The following is a 14492-nucleotide window of genomic DNA, read 5'->3' as shown; positions in this document are numbered from 1 at the left end:
ACTTTTAAAACTTCCAGATGAGTGTTAACCAGCTATTACAGTGCTTCACAAGATCTTCCTGGCACAGGAAGAAATTTTCCTCTGCTGCTAGATAAAGCAATTTATAAATATATATATATATTATTCCTTAGTGATAGTGTTATGTTCCAAAGGAGCAGCTACCCCAAATATTGCTGATAAATCACAGTCTTGGGGTAAGTTGTATGGTACTATTGAGATATTTGTAATTCATCACACCCCTTTTATATTTACTAACTTTGATGTTAATCCATGAGTAGGATGGCCTTCAGTGAATGAAATCTATTTTTACAGCTGTTTTAAAATTGATTAGATTGCAGGCACGCCTACTGAAATCACTCAACCAATTGAAGAAACAGAATGAGATTTGGATTATAGGGTTTCAGATAATACCAAGTCCCTTGTGAAAGGTATGTTATTTCTTCTCTTTGTTCTGCTTTTGGAAAAGTATAGCTGTGGGATGTTTTTTTTTTTTCAACTGTATAGGTCACAGGAATTATAAAGATTTCCAAAGCAAAATCACAGTCTGTGTTCTGAATAAAGCTAATCCAGAGCAGAGTGTTTTGCAGAGGTGTTTGGTGTATTATACATGATCACCATTAGTACCCTTTCAAGGACATAGAAAGATCTCCTTTAACTATCTGTTCAAAATAATTCAAATATTTCAGCTTTGGCTATTATATAACCATAGCATTAGATAAATAAAGCTCTTGCAGTGAATCACACTACATGATATATTATACAACCATTACAGGTAAAACCCTTTTTTTTCAGCGACATTGTTGCTTCCTTACAGTAGAGGTTTAGAAGCTAGTGCTCTGTTAAACAAATTCCTTAAGGTTGGTTAGTGCTAGTAAGAGCAACTGAGTCAAAGCATTTCAGCATGCATGTCTTCATCAGTTCAAGGTGTAAAATAGTGATGCCATAGGCCAAACAAGCTGACTGCAGCTGAAGAGTCTACTGATGAGCTTGGCTTTTTTCTTCCACAAACGTTTAGGTCTAATCTTTTGGATGTCTACAGACAGTTAAGGCACAGAAGTTTATTTCAAGTCAGATTCTTGTATACTCATATTTTCAGAGAAGCCTTTGTTTGCACAAAAACTGTATGAGCAAGCCCTAGAAGAGTACATTTCTAATATCAACAAATTTATATGCCTTCACGTTTACTTTTGACTAAAGTAATGCTCATTCATCTGAAATAGTTTTGTTGCTTTACATTCTGTAACTTTTGTGAGTTAAAATATGTTGGCTGAATATACCCACACAGATGCTGACAAAATGTACAAGCTTGTTTGTATGTCATTATAAGAAGGAGAGGTAATTTGTGTTAACATCATAAGGTTTTCAACCCTGTCCTCCATTACATCCTCAGAAGCAAATTAAGATACAGTGACAAAGTTACTACCAAGTAAATTGAATGTCCTCCCACTAACTAGAATGATATATCAGTACAGCTTCCAGAAGGATCTGTCCTGTTTGGTTCAGTATTTGTGTTATGGATTTGCATTATAGAATAGAGAACAGTTACCACATTTGAAGGTGACACAACTTGGGAGGAATTGCAAACATAATGGAAAACATAATTGAATTCAGTAAGTTTTTAATGAACGGAAAAGAGATTGCTGCTCAACTAGAACAAATGTCAAAGTTTTACATACAGGCAACAACCATCAGCTATACAGAGCATGGGAAGTATCAGGTGAGGGAGGAGTTCTGCAGAATATGATCTGAAACAGCAGATTTCATGCAGTGTTGTTTAAGGCACATTGAATTATACTTTTGGTCTGCTGGAAAACTCCATCCAGTCATGGGGAACGATATATCAAGAAAGTTATGCGCATCTGAACAAAATGCAGAAAAGAGGAACTAAAAAAGATAGAGATCTGGAAAACACTATATAATGAGAAGTTGGAAGAAGGTAGCTAAAGGAAACTGAGAGAAGGCAGCAAGGAGGGAATATTTTATTAACCCAACCTATTAACCCAACCTATGTTAGATATAATGAGAAAGAATAGCCTAAAATTTCAGGAAAGAAAATTTAAATTACACATTGAAAACCAACATGTAAATGGAAAGTATAATAACATATGGATGAAGATAGCATCAGCAGACTGTAGAATCTTCTGTAGAATCATTTGTTTCAATAGCTTTAAAGACAGGATTGGTCGCTTAGTTCATCCCAAGCTCAATATCACCCCAAAGTCAGTTATTTTTACGTCATCTTAATCAAAGATCAATGAAGTGACACAGTCCTAAAAGCAAGTATTAATCCCATTTGCAGAAGTCTGATTGTCAATTTACAGATTTACACGTAACATAAATTTCAATTTATCTTCATAAATATGAAGGTACCAATTACTGAGCATTACTTTAGCAGGTGCAAAACAGCATTTTCCTTCTTGATTTGGTAGATTCACCTCTGAGTATTTGAGCAGGTTATAATGGCATCTGTCCATGCCCAGAAGATCCTGGCATGATCAAAGCTGGGAAAGGAAGGCAATGGATTGATGAAAGAAAACTTTTCACCACTGAGTTAATATTAAGAAAACCAGAAAGAGTGGGAGGGAGGGGGATTTTAAACATGAATAGCTCTCAAAGGTAATCTGCTGTAAAAATAAGTATGACTCCCCTCTGACAGATTCCTTCTCATTAATACAACTTGAAGATGCAGGGCTGTACATCAGCCAGAAGCTCTGAAGTATGTTTTAGCTTGACAGGGTGAGAAAAAATTTGGAACCTACTAAGTACTAGGTACAGGTATAAACATCTTTTCTGTACCTATTGTCTTAATACCTGTGTTATCTTTTGTTTGTTTGTTTGTAAATTAATAAATTTATTTTGCCATTGTCTCAAGCCCAGTGAATTTCACTGTTACTCTACGACACAAGATTTATTCCATTTCCAGTATGTGCTGGAACCTGCAGACAGGGATAACCAAGCATTCTAGCATTTCCCAGCAAGCTGTTAGAGGTTTTCATTGTCTCTGCCTTAACTGGAGAGCAGATAATGTAGAAGTCTGCAACTGAAAAGTTTTCATCTGTTAACGAAACAAATTGTTTGGAATGTGTCAGACCACCTTTAAATCCTTTGGTGGAGCCTTTTTGGATTCGACTTGATAAAGTACATCAGGAGTCATTCAGATACAGTTCATTCTGTTTTGCAAAAGAAGGGTAGACTGATTTTTTTATGGTCCATTTCTATTTTCCAAAGGACTATGGGTATGCCTACTATGCAATCAAAGAAGGTGCTGCAGCATAGATAGTGACTTAGATTACCTTTAATCTGGTAAACATGGGCACTAAGTGCAGTGATGACCTCAAAGGCTTTACAGAGTTACGTAGGGTTTCTGACATCCTGGATGCATGGTCACAGGCTCCATTATTCTGATACGGCATGCTTCCCTGCTGTTTTTACCTCTTCAACCTTCTCTTTCTCTACACTCAGTGATATTTAATATATGAACCCTACTGTAGACCCAGAGATTATTTGCCATCAAGTATATTGAAAGCTTCTTAATATATACCTAAATTTAAATGGGACACATCTTGTGCAAAGTGGGTGTCACTTTGTATATATCAAGCATACAGACCAGATGCAACTGAATTACCGCAGATTAGTAAATTTCCATGATTAGCTGAATTGTGATTGCTGTCTCTGTGAATCTTTCCTGTCTGCAGGAAGTGAAAGGAAATATGGCATATGTTAAACTGAAATGAGAAACTGACTAATAGACTATAATATTAAGATTTACCTAGTTACTTGTAAAGGAGAACATTTCCTTAAGAATACCCTCCTATCCCAACTAAGAAGTTAAAAAAAAAAAAAAATGAAGTAAAATAGATTGCTTGCTAGGCCTGAGCAGATCATAGGTACTGCAGTTTATAATCATTCTTTGAATGTTTTGGTCTACGTTTTTATTTTCTGAACTATTTTAGAAAGATAATTGAGAAACAATTGATTTAATTGTAAAAAATTAAAAGTCTGTCCATGTAAGAATATGGGCATTGAAAGGAATTTAAGCACAGTCTTTTTATTAATAGCATACTCAATTACCATGGCTCAGCTGACATACACTTACTTCCACTGTGGTCTCTTTATTTTTAGTCCAAGGCTTTAGTTTCTTAAGCCAGACCTTTCAGCACTGAAGGAAACAACTCAATAAAACCAATTTGGATACAATACTCAGAACTGGTACTTACTGCAATAACCAGTGTTGGTGACAGGCTGTCTGGAGCCCTGCCAGTGCTGATTTAGCAGTATATGCCAGCTCAGTGAGTTAGAAACAGTTTTTACATGTGCCAGCTCAATTGTGCAAGGTTGCTCAGAAATCCCTTTCAATTTCCAGGCAGAATAATTGCTGTATTTCCAATCTACTCTCCTTAGGAGAAGGGAACAAAGGAAAGGAGAAGCATCAATAGAATGGCTTTTACTATCAAATTTGTAGCCTGCTCTGGAAGGTCACTGCTTTGAAAATATTTCTCTGTAAGTGAATATTTAGGTCATGTGATAGAGGGTGCAGCTTTCTGTCATTCAAGTATGTAAGAGAAAAAAAAAACAGTAATGGAAGAGAATAAGTGCTATGAAACAATAGCAATAAAGGCTAAAGAGTCACTTGCTTAGGGAAAAAAAAAAAAAAAAAGGCAAAGATTTAGAAATGTACATGTGTAATTTAGACCACGCTTCATATCTCAGAGCAAAGGTGAAAGATGGAAAACAAGTGTGATTTTTTTAACATCTGTATTGAAATGAACTAGTAACAGTGTAGTTGTTGGGATACTGCTTTCCTGTGAGTACAGAATGACTTTGTAGCAAATGCCAGTTTCAGTCGAATTCCCTTACAGTTCTTCTGTTCAGCTCACTATGAAATACGAAAACACCATTTTTACGAAACGAGCCAAAATAACTATTCATCATTTGCCCAGGACACCATCATTACCGACTGGTTTCATAAAAAGCAAATTGTAATTTAGTTTTTACGGAAACCAGAACCCACCTGGAATGGGTTTATGTTGCTTGACTTAAAAACAGTAATAAAAGTGGATAAAAGGATAAAATCTACATTATAATAGTCACTGAAATCAGTAGCCATCTCTTACTGAGTACCTATGACAAGATTGGTACAACAAAGAAAAGTTGCCTTCTACTCAAATTTCCACATAAGGAAATTACAACCTTAGTAAGAGGAACAATGTAGTTTGAATGCTCAAATCCATGCTCCCTACCCCAAAACCTAGTTACCATGGCTGGTATAGGTGATGGGAAAAGGAAATTCCTAGGCTTTGAATGAATAACCTGCATGCTCAATAACACTTATTTTTTTTCCTAGGAGATGAAGCATTTATTGTGCTCCCATATGACTCCTAATTCAAATGGGTTTCAAGAGTCAGATAACTTACTGCTATCTTTAACCTCTGAAAAATCCCTCTCAGCATTTTTGTTTCAATCTTTCTTTCTTTGTTTGCTTCCACCACTAGCTCACCATTACATGATATTACATGATACTGGCTTTTGTTATTACCCTGATCTTTCATTTACACAAAGGTTCATTTCCATGTTGTCTTGGTCTACACAAAGCAAATGATTTTCTTAAAGATGTTACATTTAAAGAAAAAAATAATAATAATTCACATTAAATTGACATGTTAAATCAAGAACGCAACTCTGATGGACTTTCTGGCATCAGCTTCTAACTACCTTTGGGCCAGTTGTGTGGCTTACTGATTATCCATGCTGTGACAGCAGAGGCATCTGTTTTGATTTCCAGGATCTAGCTGGCATATGCAATCGGGACAACCATATTCACACAGATGTGCACTGTGTGGAGCTCCAGCTCTCAGAACTTTGCAGTCCGCATTGCACTCCAAAAAAGTCTTTTGTCTTTTTTCCCCCTTACTACAACTTCAATGGATGGTTTTGCAGCCTAAATGGCATAGATTTCATTTGCTTGTGATGTAACTTATCTCATCCTACTATTTCACATTAATCTAGGCAATCTAGCCCATCAGTAGTTTAACCTGGTGAGGGATGTCAAACACAACAGGAAGGCCTTCTATAAGCATCCAACTGGAAAAAAAAAAAAAATGGGAAACTGTGGGCCTGCTGCTGAATATGGTAGGAGCATCCAAATTTCTAAAGACTTAACACTATAACTTGCCATAACTTATAATTACCATAAGGTAGTTGTAATCCATATAGTCTATATTCTCTTTAGAAGTTCCAGGTCATGATTGGCTGAGTTGTCTTTAGAGCACAGGGGGAAACAGCTACTGTTGTTTATCATCCAGTTTCAAAACTCAATTTATATCCACTCATGTTAGCATGCTTAAAAAATTTTCCACTCTTTTGCCCTTTAAATAGATTCATCTGACTACTTTATTAAAAGTAAACTGTCCTCCATACCTCCATACCTTTAGTTCTCAGAAACATCACTTTCTCTCCCATACACACATGTACCGGTACATAGTAAAGAAAAGTACAATGTACATACCACAATGAACTTTGAATGAACACCTATTTATTAGTGCAGAAACTTGCTCGGGTGGATTGTATATTTACATTCCACCTTCAGGTTTTGTTTTGTGTTTCCTCTTATTATTATATCTCTTGGTTTCTTATATTTCCCCAATGGTTAGAAAACAAAGGAAATATTGTATTGTTCTGAATATCATGCACTGTGAAGTAGAAGCAGTTGTATGTAAGTGTATATAAGTATGTAAGTATACTTCTTTATGATGAAAATAAATACAAATAAAAGTTAAGAATATGATTGATAAAATAGCAAAGTATGTGACCTTTAGTGGTAGTCAGATAATCTTGCAGCTCTTCTTGTCTAGTTTCTGTGGCTTTCAGGCATCTGACTGCAGAATCTGTATAACAGTCTCAGTAAAACAAAAATATATCACTGTCTTAAATTCAACAGTCAAAGAAATTTGCTTTATAAATCCATTCAGATGGAAAGCTCTTTTACACTGCTTCTCCCAAACTTTTCTAATTCATTAATATACTATCAATATTCACCTGTGTCCCCCAATCTAATTCCCTTAGTACAGCACAAATAGAGTCTAATATTTTCTCCCATTCCTAAGAAAGCCAAATCCATTGATTTGGTAACTAGGTAACTTCCCTGCCCTTGAATTTGAATCATCCAACCAAACACTCAAAAGCTTCAACAATGTACTTTTGTAAATTGATCTATAATGCTTATCATTCCTGTAGTGTCATTTTATGATATGTACTTTAAAATATGGGTAAATAATAATAATAATAATACCAAGGATGAATCAGTTTTAGTAAAGAAAACCTGTTAGAACTCAGTAACAACATAAAAATATACATAGTTCCTAAAACCTTATTCTCATTACGTGTGAAATGAGAATCCAGAAATCATCAGTTGTGGGTGTTCTGATAAGCTAATTATGAGCACTATATAAAATTTATGAAGTCATTTTTTGTATTCCAAATATCAATTTTATATCCAATATCAAGCAGGCTTCAGTAGCTAGGGCCTAGCTTATGCTATTCTAATCACTGGAAACACTGAAAAACAGTTTCTTCTGTTTGCTTCTAGACATTATTTACCTTCTTCAATCTTCCAAAAGGAAATACTCAAGAGTTCTTAACACCTGATGAGGTGCTTATAATAACCACTTAAACGATAAAATTAAAGAGATTTCTTTAAATACTGACCCCACTTCCTCCTAAATATGATTCACAATAAAAACCGAAATAAAGAAATTACATTATCTTTGTTAATGGAAACAAGCCATTTTAACATAATCATCAGGGACTAAATAGGTTCATTTTAAATTTTGGTATATTTTAAAACAGTAACAAAGTCAGTGAAAGTAGGAATTGTTAAACCAACACTGGATGGGAGTTTTAACCTGTTCAATTTGCCCTTTTTGTTGCAAAACATCTGCCTTGTAAGATGCTTACAAAAACTGTAAGTTCAAAAAATGTTAGAAAATATAATATCACCCATGCATTTAAGCAGAAAAATTGGGTAAGAGCTGAATTTGCAGTGTCCATGTAATCCGTTGTCTACAGGTTTGGTTGTTCATATAGTCACATTCTCACATTCCAACATTTGGTTTATAACAGACCTTAAACTTCACATAGAGAAATGTAGACACCTGAGAAAACTAGTAGGTGTCACTGCAAAATATTGCATCATGTAATGGTATTGCAAGGAGAATGTCATAGTGACATATTATGCCAGACAAATGTTGATCTTGTTTGTGTTCAGGCAATCTTTACAGATCATCTACTTTGCAAATAAGTAATGGGGACAGTTAGAAGAATGAAAAAAAAATCCTCTTGGCCAGGCAAAAACTTTGCACAAAAGAGATCAACAATTTAGACTTCATTTATAAATAATACATATCTTCACCCATGCATATTTGCATATTCAAAGGCTATGGGAAGGGAACATTGAACTTGAGCTTTAACAGACATAACACGAAACTCAAAATAACCAGTGTGGTCTTCACCAAAAAGACTGTTAATTGGAGTCTGTCATCATTTCAACTACTGAACTAAATCTTATTACTGATGAAATGTCACAACACATTTAAGCGTAGTTGCTAAGGAAAGTGAATGTGTTGGTCAAATGACTTTTGACATAAAAATATCTATCTTTCTGCAATAGCAGCTTTGAACTGACTGACACAGTAGGGAAGGTTTGAACAGCCCTAGAAAATATGCTGGTTGGCAAATGCCATACCAGGCACAGTGTGTTAATTATGTTGTCTATGTGGGTAGCAATTCCTTATGATATTTGTCTATGTGTGTGTAATTTTAACAAATTAAATAAATAAATAAATAAATAAATAAGGTGTGGTTTGATAGTGATGCATCACTGAATTTCCAAGAAATAATGTATCTGGTCGTCTCAAGGTCTTGTGTTTTACCTGTGTATAAGCTACAGCTCCTTTTGATACTTGAAATGGTATATTTCATTATTCTAAATTAACTACTAAAAGGAAAAAGTAACTTAAAGGAAGATCTGGTCCTTCTTCTAGGATTGTTTTGACAGCTGATACCACTCATGCTGAGTTGCTTAGAAATCTAATGCTCAGCTCCTGATACTTATGAAAGGTCTTTCACGCTAAAGTTAAGAATTTTATTATGCATTTTGCCTTTAGGGCATGTTTACTACTTAGTTCTCTTCGTTCTTTGGCAAAAACAACAAAAAATTAATTGTGACTACTTCTCTGTGTCCTTGGAAAGAAAAATTTCCCTTGCTTATTTCAGAAATCAGAATAGAGAAATTTGATTGACTTAATAATCCTGCTTCACAAAGTAGTAACTTTTGTTTTTGAAGATTCTTTCATTTTAATAGAAAATATATCATGACCCTTAATGAACCTTAAAATATTATTTGGCAGTTAAAACACATCAGCGTATATTTATACTTTTCAGCAGACTACTTTGTGAATGCTCATCAGCTACATGCCAATTAGGACAGAGAAATGCATTATAGTTAATAAAAGACTGATAAACTGTTCACTATATTTAAATATTTCTTTCATTTATCATTTTCCCTGATCAGATTAAACGGAATGATTAAATGTTTTACTACATTTTGGAGTAGTCAGCGTCATGAAACCTATACTGAACAGAAGATCACAGATCTTCTTATCCTATCTTACCTAGATCTTATCCTAGCTTGCAATCAGTTTGATCTATTCTTTTCACATAATCACTCTCTTAATTTATCTTCTTTATTAATTTCTCAGCTGGGAAGATGCATATTTATGGAAGCTCAGATATTAATGAATCCCAACCTAAACATGAGATAATCATATGGCTGGAAGAAGTGGCTCAAACAGAATCTTGTTAGACCAATATTCATCCTATTTGAGATTCATATATTCTTTCTGATCACCCAACACCCCCACAGATCTTTTTGCCTTCAGATGATGCCTGGAATTTTCCCATGCCTAAATCTCTTCTTGAAGTAAAATCAATTGAAGAGTGGAATAAATCCAGTAACTTAACTTAGAGGATACAAAATATAGTCCAATTAATTTAATATTATTCCCAAAACTAGGGAGTATGACACAAGGTGGCCTTTGTCCTATAGAAAAAATAGATATGCATAGTAGAAGTGAATTAATGTGCAACAATTGAAGTGTGGAAGATAATCTGGTCTGCTCTTTCTTTTTCTCCCCCCTCATTTTAGACAGTTTCTAGTTGCAGTGCTGGTTTTTTGAGGGGTAGGGAAAATAAGCTGGGCTATATTCAAAATCAGTCGTGGATGAGGGGAGGAAGAGAGAGGCAGAGAAGTTTTTCCCCAATTATAATTAAAGGTGTTTGTTGAGATTTAGAGATGGAAGTATCTAGCAGAGATGGGGACAAATAAAAATGGGTTCCAGAGTATGCTTGAGAGAGAGCACTGTGTTTGGAAAGCTTTGGCTATTTCTTTGTCATGTGATATCTTCTTTAAAATATGTTATGTCACTCTTCAGAGATAAGAGCACTGAGTTTGTGTAAGTGACATGAGATTCTTGTATTGTCGCTGTGGGGCAACTCTCAGTAAATCATAGAATCATTCATGTGGGAAATGATCTCCAAGATCATCTAGTCCAACCTCTATATTTTGGGGTATATAAATTCAGCTATATCTTTTTTTCTCATTATTATTTGTTATACTTACATGATGCTCTAAATATCTAATAAACACTCTTTAGATGAAAGCTACTAGAAAAAAAAAAAAAAAAAAAAAACTACATGTAAATAGCCTTATGTAGAATTGTTAGGGTTTGGATATAGAAATGTTCTCAGGAAAGTGAGTTGCCATAAAGTGTCAAACACAATGTTCTTTCCAGATTTTCCAGCAGCAGTTTGGTTCTGTCCTTTCTAATGCATCTGTTTTAAGATGTTGGAGCGTATCCTCTCCCTTTTCCCCCACTACTCAGAAAGCAAGATCCTGTTCCTACTGATTACACTAACATAGAATATTGCTACAGATCAAAAGGAAAAGAGAATCTGCTTAAGAGATTTTGCAGTCAACAAAAGATCATGGGGCTTTCGGCTACTTGCAGGCTTGCCTTGTCAGTTTGAGTAAGTGAAAGTTCAGCACTGAATATCATCATTCAGATCTCATAGCCAGAAACTGGGCAAATTACTTAGTATTTGTAAATAGAAATCCCTCAGATGTTTCTCAGATTTTCTGTAGAGAAACTTCACACTTCCATTTTGGCACTCCATCCTTTCCCATCCAATACTAACATTACGAAGGTTCAGGAAAACAATTCTCCTGAATCATTCCACAGTATTCTGTGTGTAGTCCACAAGATAACTTTTAATTCAGTCTGCAGTAAATCAACAGGAAGAGGCCAGATTCTCATCTACAAGTCAATGAATCACAGGATTATATGACAGGAGAAGAAAACACGTGAAACCGAATATTTTCAGGTTGCTTAGATGTTGTGAGACTGGTGCACCAGCACCTCCCTGTTGCTTATTAGATTTAGGTGAAGTAATTTGAGTAAGGTAAAGTAATTATGTCTGCAAGTCCTTAGCTGGTTAAATGTGTGATAGATTGTCTGTATGAATGGTAAAATAATGCCGGTATATGACAGTAGCAAATGAGCACTCATTTATCAGTTTACAGTAGACCTAGCTACAGATATGAAAGCAATAGAATGATGTCCCTGACACAGCTGAAATTCAAGGTTTGATTTTCATGATGAAATTTGAAGCTGGTGTAAAGAATATGTTTGAAAAAATATACATTAGAATGAAGAGAATGAACACGAATACAAGGAAATTTCAAGAAAGAGGCCACCTTTATTACTCAAAAGAAGAATATATTGCATAACATCATAATTAATGTTTTATCTGTTCAACTGAAATGTGTGAACCTTCATGGGAAAAAATGTATAAATTTTGTATTAAACTTGTATGAAATCTTTCCATATTTACCCTTTATATTTTTTTCTTTTACAGACATGTATCTGTCAAGCTCATGATCACTAAATGTGATTCTGTCACATTTAAAAAAAATATATCTGTGACAAAGATGAGATGACTGTGAACAAGGCCAATGACACTGAGCTACAGCAGGACGGAATAAAGCAGAAGGTTTGATAATGAGAGATTACACTTTCCAGCTATTCTTGAAGACCAGAGGGAGGGAATTATTTGGTTTATGCTGGCAGCAATTTCCCTAAGCCATGTGAGATGGCATACCTCAAGCTGTTGCAAATGTAGGCAGAACAACCACAGGCCATGGCTCTTGGTTGGATCTAGATTCCCTGGGGCATAGAATATATTGAAAAGGCTCCTAAATAGGGGCTGATCACTTAATTTGACTGTTTGAATGGAAGTCCCACATATTCTTCAATCACTAACACTTGTTCACAGTTCCCTTGAAGCTTAATAATCACTTCTGATTTTTTTTTTTTAAAAAAAAAAATTAGATTAGCTGCTCATGGTTACAGTTTTACAACTGTAACATATCAAATGTGTTAAGCAGTACTTACGCACTGTCCCCTTTTCTGGGTTCTGTAAAGCTGCAATGAACAAAGATTATTAAGTTCCTGCTGTGTTTAAGTTTCCTACAGGTCAGTTTTAATAAACTGTTTGTTTGTTCAGAAATGTACTGTAGCCGCATTAATCCCCAACCCTTAAAAACTTAAAACAAGTTTTCCCCCCCAAAAAAAACATTTGAAAATAGCAATATATTAGTATTCATTTGTAGATATTTAAATAGCCCACAATTTATCCCTTTTCTGTAAGGAAATTTTGATTAATTGCAATGGTTAAATATTGTGTTGTACATTTTTCTGAAGCGACAGTACTTATAGCCTTTTGTCCTTTATAATGTCACTGCAAGAAAAAAACATTCAAGATTTTCAGTCTTAGTGAACAAGAAACACCTTCGTCTTTATCAAAATACAAAAAAAAAAAAAAAATCTATTCTTATGTAAATTCTATGTCAGACATATAAATGACCCTTTTTGTCATTCCTCTACAGGAGTTGATTGATTCATGCTACTACTCTAAAATGTACATACAAATCACAGTGCTAAGAAAATTTTCTTTTCATAATGTCAAATAATGTAAACTTTATTATAAAATACTTCACAATTACTTATATTGTATTTCAATTTAAATCCAGTCAGGTGTTCTATAAGGACAATATGCCTTAGACAGAAGAAAGGCACTTATATGGAAAAATGTACTGACTTTATCCAACTAATTATGTTTAGATAGGTAAGAATGTTAATATGTGTATGTGTGTCTGCTTGTGTGTGTATTGTACAAACCATTTGTAAATTGCCATAAAGATTAGTCACCTAATTAGTTGCTACTGTATATTATTTTTAAAAGATCCAGATAGAAGATACATTGGCAAACATTCAGACCATCTTTATGTTATTACATCTAATTGTAAACATCAACACATTTAATTATCATGTAAGCATGAACAATTATGTCATTACTTTGTAAACATACATGAAAGGTTATGCATCACTGCCATATATTATAAAATATTATTAATATAATGAAAGACAACCATACTAAACTTCTTCCCCAGTCTTTTGTTAACTCATTTGAGAAAACCACAGTAATGAGGATACTGTTTCCGCTTTAGAATATGGAATATCAATTCCATATGAAAAATCGACAGGTTTCTCTATCTCTCATTTAATATTTTGTTGAAATTACTTATAAAAGATTGGAAAGATTGTACACCCTTGACAATATGAAGTCACATACATTACACACACACACACACACACACACAAAAAAAAAAAAAAAAAAAAAAGCTCAATTCTCAATTCTTTAAAGGGGAGAAAATAATCTAGGATCATAGAAGTTTCATTGTGCTTTAAATGTGTTTGAAATCAGATACGGATTAGGTGAACAAAAAGGTAATAATTTTATATTATCGTTTTCACACTTGCTCCTACACATAACAGACACTGATTTTAGAAAATGTATAGCCTTAAGATTGACTAACGCTTTACTATTTTAATATTCAATTTTGATTTGCACTTAAATTTGCTAAATTTTTAATCTCTGGACTGACATTCTCATGTCAGGTGTTGGATAATAGATAAATATTATTTAAAGATTTTCTAGTATTTTAAAACTCTCACAGCATGTCACATGGAATTATTAGATCACGAATGCTTTGGAGCAGAAACCTTACTTTTGTCCACTGAATTTTGTCCAGCCAAATACAAGGTTATGAAATTGTAGATACTACGGTTCATCTTATATTAGTGGATATCACGTTCTAGTTTTTAGTAAGAACCCTTTAGAACTGGGCAATATAATTTCCTGAACACAAGGCATGTTTCAACTTAATACTGCACAACACTGAACATTAGACATGCTTCAACTCTACCTAGCAGCTGGTAGGCCCATACGGTCTGATGAACTCCTGTTTACAAAGACCAACTCAAATGTAAAAATTGTTTAGGCATGTTAGCGTCAAACTGCATCTATTCTAATAAGCC

The 14492-nt window shown here is 34.3% G+C and overlaps 1 long non-coding RNA gene across 1 annotated transcript in view; it reads left to right on the top strand.

Annotated features, from left to right (window-relative positions):
• LOC118167866 overlaps positions 1-13456 on the top strand; it is a 185397-nt gene extending 171941 nt beyond the window's left edge. The window contains exons 5-6 of the long non-coding RNA XR_004751269.1: positions 332-428; positions 11971-13456. This is a non-coding gene — a long non-coding RNA (uncharacterized LOC118167866). The remainder of the gene's footprint in view (positions 1-331; positions 429-11970) is intronic.
• Positions 13457-14492: the final 1036 nt, after the last annotated feature.

This window comes from Oxyura jamaicensis, chromosome 5 (genome assembly GCF_011077185.1).
Source record: "Oxyura jamaicensis isolate SHBP4307 breed ruddy duck chromosome 5, BPBGC_Ojam_1.0, whole genome shotgun sequence".
NCBI lineage: Eukaryota > Metazoa > Chordata > Aves > Anseriformes > Anatidae > Oxyura > Oxyura jamaicensis.
This window is presented reverse-complemented; position numbering and strand designations above follow the sequence as displayed.